The 10143-nt window shown below is 51.7% G+C and overlaps 1 protein-coding gene across 1 annotated transcript in view; it reads right to left on the bottom strand.

The window, feature by feature from the left end:
• Positions 1 to 10143, bottom strand: part of TBC1D10A (TBC1 domain family member 10A) — a 139871-nt gene that overhangs the window by 94448 nt on the left and 35280 nt on the right. The window lies entirely within an intron of this gene.

The raw sequence follows: 10143 nt of genomic DNA, 5'->3' as shown, positions 1-10143 counted from the left end.
GGGAGGGGCGGGGCCGCGGCCGGACGGGGAGGGGCACCAGGAGGAACGGGGTGGGCGCTTGGCGTCTCCCGCGCCCAGACTTGGCCGCGGGCGCCCCCTGGTGGCCGCGGAGAGCTTAGGCGCTAGCGGCCGAGGGTGCTGGAGAGGGGCGGAACCGGGATCGCAGCAGGAAGGCGGGAAGTCAGAGAGAGGAGGTTCTCGCAGCCAGCGGGGTGTTCCGGCGGCGGACGCGTCAGCGGGGCAGACAGGAAAATAGTTGAAAAGGGCGACCTGGGGGAGCAGAGACACGATCAGAGCCCGAGAAGGGCAGGAGCAAGGGATGTCTAAGGGACCTGGTGGCAGGCCCTTATTCTGCGGCAGCCCCACTGACCCACGGGGTGGCCAGGGCCAAGTCACGTCCCTCTCTTCCCCGGTCCTCCCTGTCTCGACCCCACTAAACAGCAGGAGGCAGAGAACCAGAGACTGGCATGGGAAGCCGACGGGGGAGATGAAGGGGCAGGGGGGCAAGGCAAGATGAAGCAGGCAGGGACCCAGTGCCTCAGTAGGACTGAGAGGCTGGGTCACTTCCCTCATCTGTGAAATGGGCACCATAGGCCGGGCGCGGTGGCTAACACCTGTAATCCCAGCACTTTGGGAGGCCGAGGTAGGCAGATCACCTGAGGTCGGGAGTTCGAGACCAGCCTGATCAACATGGAGAAACGCCCCCATCTCTACTAAAAATACAAAATCAGCCGGGCGTGGTGGTGCATGCCTCTAATCCCAGCTATTCAGAAGGCTGAAGCAAGAGAATCGCTTGAACCCGGGAGGCGGAGTTGCGGTGCCATTGAACTCCAGCCTGGGCAACAAGAGTGAAACTCCGTCTCAACATACATACATACATACGTACATACATACATACACATATACATACATACATAAGGACCGTGTAAAATCAACCCTGCCTCACCCCCAGCAAATAACTCAAATGTCTACTGGAATGTGGAAGTCCCACTACTGTCCTAACTACTAACTACTGTCCTAACTACTAACTACTGTCCCACTATTGTCCGTTTCTCCAAGGGTTGGGGCTGCTGGGAGCTGGCTCAATCTGAAACCTGAGCCTTTAAAAATTGTATGGTGGGCCAGGTGCGGTGGCTCACGCCTGTAATCCCAGCACTTTGGGAGGCCAAGGTGGGTGGATCACGGGATCAGGAGATTGAGACCATCCTGACTAAGGCGGCGAAACCCCGTCTCTACTAAAAATACAAAAAATTAGCCGGGTATGGTGGAGGGCACCTGTAGTCCCAGCTACTCGGGAGGCTGAGGCATGAACCCGGGAGGTGGAGCTTGCAGTGAGCTGAGTTGGTGCCACTGCACTCCAGCCCGGGCAACAGAGCGAGACTGTCTCAAAAAAAAAAAAAAAAAAAAATTGTATGGTGATATAAGGGCAAGGGTCAGATGAGCCACAACCTCTTTTTTCTCCAGAAATATTGAAATAATTTTACAGTGAACACCTGTATGAACACTGATATGGGATGACCAAGTTGCTCCTGAAGAAGCGTGAGATGGGAATATACGACAGCCCCCGATATCAGCCTAAAGACAGACAAATGGAACATGAAATAGGCCAGAAACTGACCCACACATCTAAAGATGGTGTACGTCAGAGGAAGCACTGTGTTTGTGGAGATAGAAGGAGGCAGTATCATGGACTGTTTGGTAAATTGTGCTAAGAAATTCAATTAGCCATTAGGAAAAGAAATGAAATTAGACCCCTATTACATACACATCATATACAAAATATGAATTCCATATAGATTAAAGACATAAATAAGAAAAGTAAAAGTTTAAGCATCAAAAAATTATTTATGTATTTGTTTATTTTTGATACAGGGTCTCTCTCTGTCGTCCAGGCTGGAGTGCAGTGGTGCCATCTCAGCTCATTGCAACCTCCACCTCCCAGGGTCAAGGGATTCTCCCTCCTCAGCCGCCAAAGTAGCTGAGACCACAGGGGTGTGCCACTATACCCAGCTAATTCTTTTTTTTTTTTTTTTTGTAGAGACAGGGTTTCGGCATGTTGCCCAGGCTGGTCTCGAACTCCTGGACTCAAGGGATCTGCCTGCCTCAGCCTTCCAAAGTGCTGGGATTATAGGCATTAGCCACTGCACGTAGCTAGATTCTCTGTTCTGTTCCATCGGTCTACAGTAGTCTCCTCTTACCTGAGGTTTTAGTTACCTTCAGCCAACCAAGGTCCAAAAAAATATTAAATGGAAAATTCCAGAAATAAACAATTCGTAAGTTTTAAATTGCATGCCATTCTGAATAGCGTGATGAAATCTCTTGCCCTTCCTCTCCATCCCACTCTGGATGTGAATCTTCCCCACGCTGTAAATGTTACCACCTGTTAGTCACTTACAGGCCTCAGAGTTATCAGATTGAAGAAACACAGTATGTGTTCAGCACTACCTGAGGTTTCGGGCATCCACTGAGGATCTTGGAACGTATTGCCCAAGGATAAGGGATCACTACTTGGATACGTTACTAACCTTTTTTGTTTTTTGTTTTTTGAGATGGTGTCTCGCTCTGTTGCCCAGGCTAGAGTGCAATGGCATAATCTCGGCTCAATGCAACCTCTGCCTCCTGGGTTCAAGCGATTCTCCTGCCTCAGCCTCCCGAGTAGCTGGGACTACAGGCGCCCGCCACCACACCCAGCTAATTTTTATATTTTTAATAGAGACGGGGTTTCATCATGTTGACCAGGATGGTCTCGATCTCTTGACCTCGTGATCCACCCACCTCGGCCTCCCAAAGCACTGGGATTACAGGCGTGAGCCACCGCGCCCGGCCACTAATATTCTCTCATACGTATGAAATCACTCTTCATAAGCTACAAAATGCACCGTGGAACCCCTGTGGTGCCTGTGGAGAGGCTTGCTTTTCCAGTTCTGTGACTGTTCCAGCCCATCTGTCAGCCCCAACAACAGGGTTGCAAGGATACACCCTGTAATCAGCCAGGTCTTTGACTCCATGTTCTGCCTGCCCCATCCCCACTTTCTCCCTACCCCTCACCCCACGGACCTAGTCACCCCTCAACATACACACTCCAACCAGATGCAGGTCCTTGTTTACGCTTGTCCCCCACCTAGAACATAGTTCTGCTTCCCCACTAATACCCACATCCTAGCTTTCCATCAGTGGGAGCCGGAGCCCCCTTGCAAACTTGGTGGGTAACCAGTTCCCTGTGGTGTGTTCTTCCATGGGGTAACCCCTGGTTATCCCAGAAGGGACAAGAGCTGGAAGATGTCATCCCAGTGTGGGTGGGTGTAGCTCAGCCCAGCCAGGGGCTTTCTGCTGCTTTGGGGGTGAGGAGGGTTAGGGGGTGAGTAAAGAAACAGTGAAGATTGGAGCCAGTGCTGGCGGGGGGCAGGGTACAGTGTAAGCCCAGGAAGTGAGGCCGCCAAGGATGGGAGATTGACTGCAAGGAGATGAGTGACCTTGAGGCCCTGCCTAGGGGTGGAGTGTCTGAGTAGGAGGGGACTGGAGGACCCCAGAAGGGAGGGAAGGGATGCCAGCTAAGAGACAAGCAGGCCGCCCTGCTCCCAGGGATGGACGACAGGACGCTCAGCCCTGTGGGCTCTCTCTGGAGTAGCCCAACCCACAGATCCAAGCTCCCAAGAGAGGGTGGGGAGCTAGAGAGGACAGGGCTGTCACTCTCTCACCATGGGCCTCTGGGCAAGCCACTTCCATTTTCTTTTTTTTTTTTTTTTTTTTTGAGACGGAGTCTCGCTCTGTCGCCCAGGCTGGAGTGCAGTGGCGCGATCTCGGCTCACTGCAAGCTCCACCTCCTTGGTTCACACCATTCTCCTGCCTCAGCCTCCCGAGTAGCTGGGACTACAGGCGCCCGCCATCACACCCAGCTAGTTTTTTGTATTTTTAGTAGAGACGGGGTTTCACTGTGTGAGCCGGGATGGGATGGTCTCGATCTCCTGACCTCGTGATCCGCCCGCCTCAGCCTCCCAAAGTGCTGGGATTACAGGCATGAGCCGCCACAACCGGCGACCCACTTCCATTTTCTTGGCCTTCGTCCCCAGTTGTAAAATGGGAGCCTGGACTAAATGACTTGGGAGGGCCTTTCATCAGACATGCTGTGATTCCAAGTAGCTTGTTTCTTGGGATGCAAGGTTTCCTGGCCCTGGGCTGGGCAGAGACCTGCATGGAGAAGGCCCCAATTCCTCTGTCTTTCCTTACTCTGTAAAGTTGCTGTGGACCTAGGAAGAAATAAAGCTATTAATGAAAGTGTGAGGCATGGATTATGTTAGCTCAGCGGTGGAAGCGGGTGGTGATGAGGATGAAATGTTTTAAAATTGGTACCAGGAATGGGGTGTATGATAAGGCCAGTGAATTTTGTGAACCTGAGCCCTCTGCTTCTCTTCCTTTGCTGTGAAATGAGTTATTTGGTCACACACCAGGCTGTGCAAATGCCATACAAATGGATGAGGCATTCCATGAGTACACAGATGGTGATGCTGGCAGAAGGATGAAGGGCAGGGAAGGCAAATCCACATCTAGAGTATGTGTCTGTCCCAGTGAGCATGAACCTGGGCCCCACCAATGAGGAAGAGGCCAAGGTAATCAAGCTGCCACCAGGTGGCAGGCTGGTCCCTGGGGAATGTGGCCACATGGGGCCCAGTGGCTTCATTTTGTACAAAAAGGGCCTTGAAGAAGACAATGCCTAACTCGACGGAATGTGTCACCATCAGTGGGGGCTTCAGCCCAGTGGCAACAGGGACGGCCAGGCCTGAGGTGGTGGTATTTTTAGAACATGGAGGTCCCTAAGATCCCTTTACCTTATGGACATGAGCTCCAGCACATAAAATAAGTTGTCTTCAAAGATCTTAAAGTGTCCCTTGATTGTTTAGTTCCATCTGCCACCTCCCTCCACTCACCCAGATGCTCAGAGGGTCGACAACTCACTCAAGATCACACAGGGCAGATGCAAAGTAGCCGCAGCGTAATTGTGGCATGGGCTACAAAGTCTAGGGATTCCTGCTCCTTCCTTGGGCCCAGCTCTCAGGGACAGGGTGAGTGTCATTCCCACAAATGGATATCAAAGGTCTTCTCGGTGCTAGGCACTGGGCATGGAGCAGTGACCGTAACCAGCAATGGTTTCTGCCCTTGAGAACAGATAGAAAACCATAACCACATACACAAGCAAGATCATTTCGGGCCACAGTAGGTGCCACAGGAACGAGATAAAATAGCATCAGAGAGGTGCTGGTGGCCAGAGGCCACTTCAGCCTCATTACCAGGGAAGGGAGACCCCTCTAAGAGCTGGTGTGTGGGCTAGCACCTGAATGGCAAGAATATTCAAGAGAAGGAACAGAAAATGCAAGTCAAAACAGTTGATACCAGCTGGGTACAGTGGGTCACACCTGTAATCCCAGCACTTTGGGTGGCCAAGGTGGGAAGATCACTTGAGGCCAAGAGTTCAAGACCAGCCTGGGCAGCATAGTGAGACCCCCATCTCTAAAAAAAAACCCACAAAAAATTAAAAAAAAAAAAAAAAACCAGCCAATAGCTTCACTGTGTTCCAGGTACTCTTCAACGTTCTTTTTATGAATTAGCTCATTTAATCTCATTCCAATCATATGAGGTAGTAAGATTATCACTGCCACTTTACAGATGAGAAATTGAGGCAGAGGTCAAGTAACTTTGCTAAGTTATAGAACCAGGACCCAAACCCAGGTAGTCTGGTTCCAGAGTTGGTGGGCCCACCCCTATGCCATTCTGCTCTGAGAGGTCACTGGCGTGGGAACAAGCTTGCCTATGGAATCTGGACTCTATTTTAGCTCTATTTGGGGTGGAAATGGCAACCCATCCTTCCCAAGGGAAGTCTCCAGGCCCCTGCCAGCTAGCGCCAAAGCCACAGCAGGGGCCCCCAGCACCCCTCCGGCCCTCCCCTCCCCTCTGGGGGAGTCCTGAGGTCCCAGCTCCCTGCCCCCTGCCTCTGTGCTCACAGCTATCTGGGCCACATCATTCTAAAGGGATTTGGCTCTTGGAGACAACTGGAGACTGGTGAGAAAGGGCTTAGGGATTAGACAGTGATACCCAGGAAGGTAAAGGACTTAATCAGGGGTTCAAGTGTGGGAAGTGGGGTGGGGAGAGGATTTTGTTTCTTTGCAAAGCCAGGCTGGACTGCGGAAGTGAGGAGGAAATGGGGCTCAGGGGAGGAGCCAGACAGGCTGAGTTTCTCACTCTCTGATGTGCCTTCAGAAGCAACACAATAGTCATAATAATCCCTCACCTGTGTGCGCCCACCTCTTCCCCAGCCATTACTTCACTTGCAATTTTCACAGCGATGGGATTAGTTCTCTCACCAGATCACAGACACCCAGAGGAGGCAGGTGACTTGAGGCGGCTGCAAGCCCCCCAGGGCTGGGCTGGGAGGAGGGGAGGAGGCTGGGGCCAGGGCTTTTCTGCATGGCTGCCTGCAGGCACAAGGGCTTTCCAGAGAGTTCCTGCTGCCCTGGCCCCGTGGAAGTGGAGTGTTCCACAAATATTTGTTGAAGGGTTTAAAAGACTGTTCTTTCCAACTCTCAAATCACAGAGCCAATCTCTTTGCCACCCCCTTCCCCCTGGCACCACAGATTCTGAGGCCAGGGCACGCAGGAGGCCTCTGATCTCAAGGCCAGTGCCCTCATTTTAGTGAGGAAACAACCAAGGTCTAGAAGGCACGGGCCAGCAGCCCTGAGGAGACCCCCAAATGTGCGCCTTGCAGAATAGTCACGGCAGCACATTAAGCAAGGACATGGTCTCCAGTTCACACACCGGACTCCCAGTCTAGTGCTCCTTTCTGTGCACAGAGCTTCCCCCCAAGAAGAATCTGAAGCACAGGGCTCTGTCAGCACTAGGACTGCCACCCCAACGCTTCTCCTAGATCTCTGCGTGCCACCAGCCTTCTTTAAGTTGTTCACACTCTGTGTTCCCCTAACCAAAGTCCCCAGCAAGATATATCCATCACAGAAGGCTCTCCCCTCCAGCCTGCCTGACCCGGGAGACCTGGTTCTTCCTGTTGGGCCACACTGTTCCCTGATAGTTGCCACTACAATGCAAAATAGTCCACACCAAGGCCAGGAAAGGGGACATCTGGTTGGCAGAGGGTAGCTCAGGGAGAAGCTCCTGGAAACAGTATTTGATCAGAGTCTTGAGGGCTGGGGAAGACCTGGCAGGAGGATACAGGACACAGCAGCAACTCTCACAGAAGCAGGAGTGCAGAGGTGTGTCTAAAGGACAGTGGGAAGCTTCTCAGACTGAAATAAAGTGTGTGGAGGGGGCAAGTGGCCCTTGGTGCCACAGGGAACGCTGGGATGGGGTGGGGGTAGGCCTCAGATGCAGATCAGTGGGATTGAGTTGACTCAGGAAGGAACCAGGGAGCCATCGAAGATTCTTGAGCAGGGGTGCAACATACCTAGCAGGGAGGAAGAACTGTAGGGCAGGGATTAGGGGATGGAGAAAAAGTGGGGATGGGAGGGAGGGACTCTCTCTCGGTAGCCAGCTCCAAGGACTTCACCAGATTATTTATTCAGGTTTTTTATTTTGTTTTGTTTTGTTTTGTTTTGTTTTTTGAGACAGAGTTTCACTCTTGTTGCCCAGAGTGGACTGCAGTGGCGCAATCTTGGCTCACTGCAGCCTCTGCCTCCTGGGTTCAAACAATTCTCCTGTCTCAACATCCCAAGTAGCTGGGATTACAGGTGCCCGCTACCAGGCCCGGTTAATTTTTGTATTTTTAGTAGAGATGGCGTTTCACCATGGCCAGGCTGGTCTCAAGCTCCTGAACTCAGGTAATCCACCTGCCTCGGCCTCCCAAAGTTCTGGGATTACAGGCATGAGCCACTGAGACCAGTTAGTTGGTTTTGTTTTGTTTTTTTTTTTTTGAGACAGAGTCTTGCTTTGTTGCCTAGGCTGGAATGCAATGGTGCGATCTTGGGTCACTGCAGCCTCCACTTCCTGGGTTCAAGCGATTCTCCTGCCTCAGCCTCCCAAGTAGCTGGGACTATAGGTGTGCGCCACCATGCCCGGCTAATTTTTTTTTTTTTTTTTTTTGGTATGTTTAGTAGATACGGGGTTCACCATGTTGGCCAGACAGGTCTTGAACTCCAGACCTCAGGTGATCTGCCCACCTCGGCCTCCCAAAGTGCTGGGATTACAGGCATGAGCCACCCAGCCTGGGCCTATTTAGGATTTATATGATCACATTAACTAGCTGTTTTACGGTGGGCCGGAGGTAGGTTAAGTCTCAGTGGAGGAAGAAGAAAGAGGCAGCTGTTGAACCTGGGAGGCACAGGCCTGGGGAAGGGTTCTTTACTGAGGCTTTTATTTGGGTAACTTCAGATGCGGGGAGGGCTGTATCCTGTTGGGTGAAGGTGATCGTGTACTTTCCTGGGTAACTTCTGCAGGCAGTTCCCAGGCCCGTCCACACCTTGGCCTGGGAACATTCAGCCTAGAAACCACAAACTTGGGTTTAAGTCCCAACTCTGCACGTGTCCACCTATGACCACCTCTCCCTCAGGCTCCTCAATGAGTCACCTGACCTGCCTACCTTACAGAATTGTCCCATGCTTAAGTGACAAGCTAGATCTGAAGGTACCTTGTGAACTGTAAGTTGCTGAACCAATATAAAAGGCTGTGTTTCTTTTCTTTTTTTTTTTTTTTAGAAGGAGTCTTGCTCTGTCACCCGAGACTGGAGTGCAATGGCATGATATCGGCTCACTGCATCCTCTGCCTCCCGGGTTCAAGCAATTCTCCCACCTCAGCCTCCTGAGTAGCTGGGACTACAGATGCACACCACCACACCTGGCTAATTGTTGTATTTTTAGTAGAGATGGGGTTTCACCATGGTGGCCAGGCTAGTCTCGAACTCCTGACCTCAGGTGATCTGCCTGCCTTGGCTTCCCAAAGTACTGGGATTATAGGCATGAGCCACCGCTCCTGAACAAGATGGTATTCTTCTATAATAGTTTCCTTTGAGTAGGCTCTACCCTGGAAAGAACATCCTGGCCCTGGAAGGGTCTTATATAAAGATCTTAGCCATATATCCAGTGAGGAAGGCAGCCCTGTCCTGCCCCAGGCCAGAAGCCAGTGAGACTAACCAGGGCAGAGCTGCCTGAAAACTCTCTGCAGAGGTGGGCACTGGGGGCCTCAACCCTCACTCTGCACCCTGCAGCAGACCTCTATGGTGGGGGCCACACCAAGGGCAGAGCAAAGTCCTTAAATGTCTTTAACAGGCCTGGTGCCTTTGCCTCCGGGTAAGGAGAGAGACTGGGGACATTCTGCTTTCTCTCTCTCAGAGACTTGAGTGTTGAGGGAGCCGAGGTATGGCTCTGGGAGATGAGATGCCCACAGACTCCTCGGCCTAGCTCTGCATTAATTCCAGGCCATAAGGGGAGGGCACAGCTAAGCACTTTCCATGTGCCAGGCAATGGGCACTCCACATCTGTCATGCCACTAACAACTTTGGATAAGCCATGCCTTGTCTGGGCCTCAGTTTCCCAAGCTGTTAAATGAGGTAAGTTGCATGATCCCTGAATGATCTATATTTCTCTCTCCCTCCCAGGGTTCTGCCAGCACCAGAATCTGTGGCTCTATTGGAGCGTTTCTTACATTCATTCATTCATTCATTCAGGAAACATTTATTAATAATCCCTGTAGGCCAGGCACGGTGGCTCACACTTGTAATCCCAGCACTTTGAGAGGCCGAGGCGTGAGGATCACTTGAGGTCAGGAGTTTGAGACCAGCCTGCCCAACGCGGTGAAACCCAGTCTCTACTAAAAATACAAAAATTAGCCTGGCATGGTGGCGTGCACCTGTAATCCCAACTTGGGAGGCCGAGGCAGGAGAATAGCTTGAAATCGGAAGGCAGAGGATGCAGTGAGCCGAGGTCGTGCCACTGCATTCCAGCCTGGGTGACAGAGCGAGTTTCCGTTTCAAAAAAACAAAAACAAAAACAGAACAATCCGTGTGCAGGATGCTGTGCAGTCCTGCACTATGGGAGCCTGGTTAGAAGAGCTCATTAGATAGCACCTTTCAATCCCTCCTTGTTCAGAGGCCCAGAGAGCTCAGGTGCCTCGCCCAAGGTCACACTATGAGCTAAGAGTAAATTTGGA

Source organism: Macaca thibetana, chromosome 10 (assembly GCF_024542745.1).
Source record: "Macaca thibetana thibetana isolate TM-01 chromosome 10, ASM2454274v1, whole genome shotgun sequence".
In the NCBI taxonomy this organism is placed as follows: domain Eukaryota; kingdom Metazoa; phylum Chordata; class Mammalia; order Primates; family Cercopithecidae; genus Macaca; species Macaca thibetana.
This window is presented reverse-complemented; position numbering and strand designations above follow the sequence as displayed.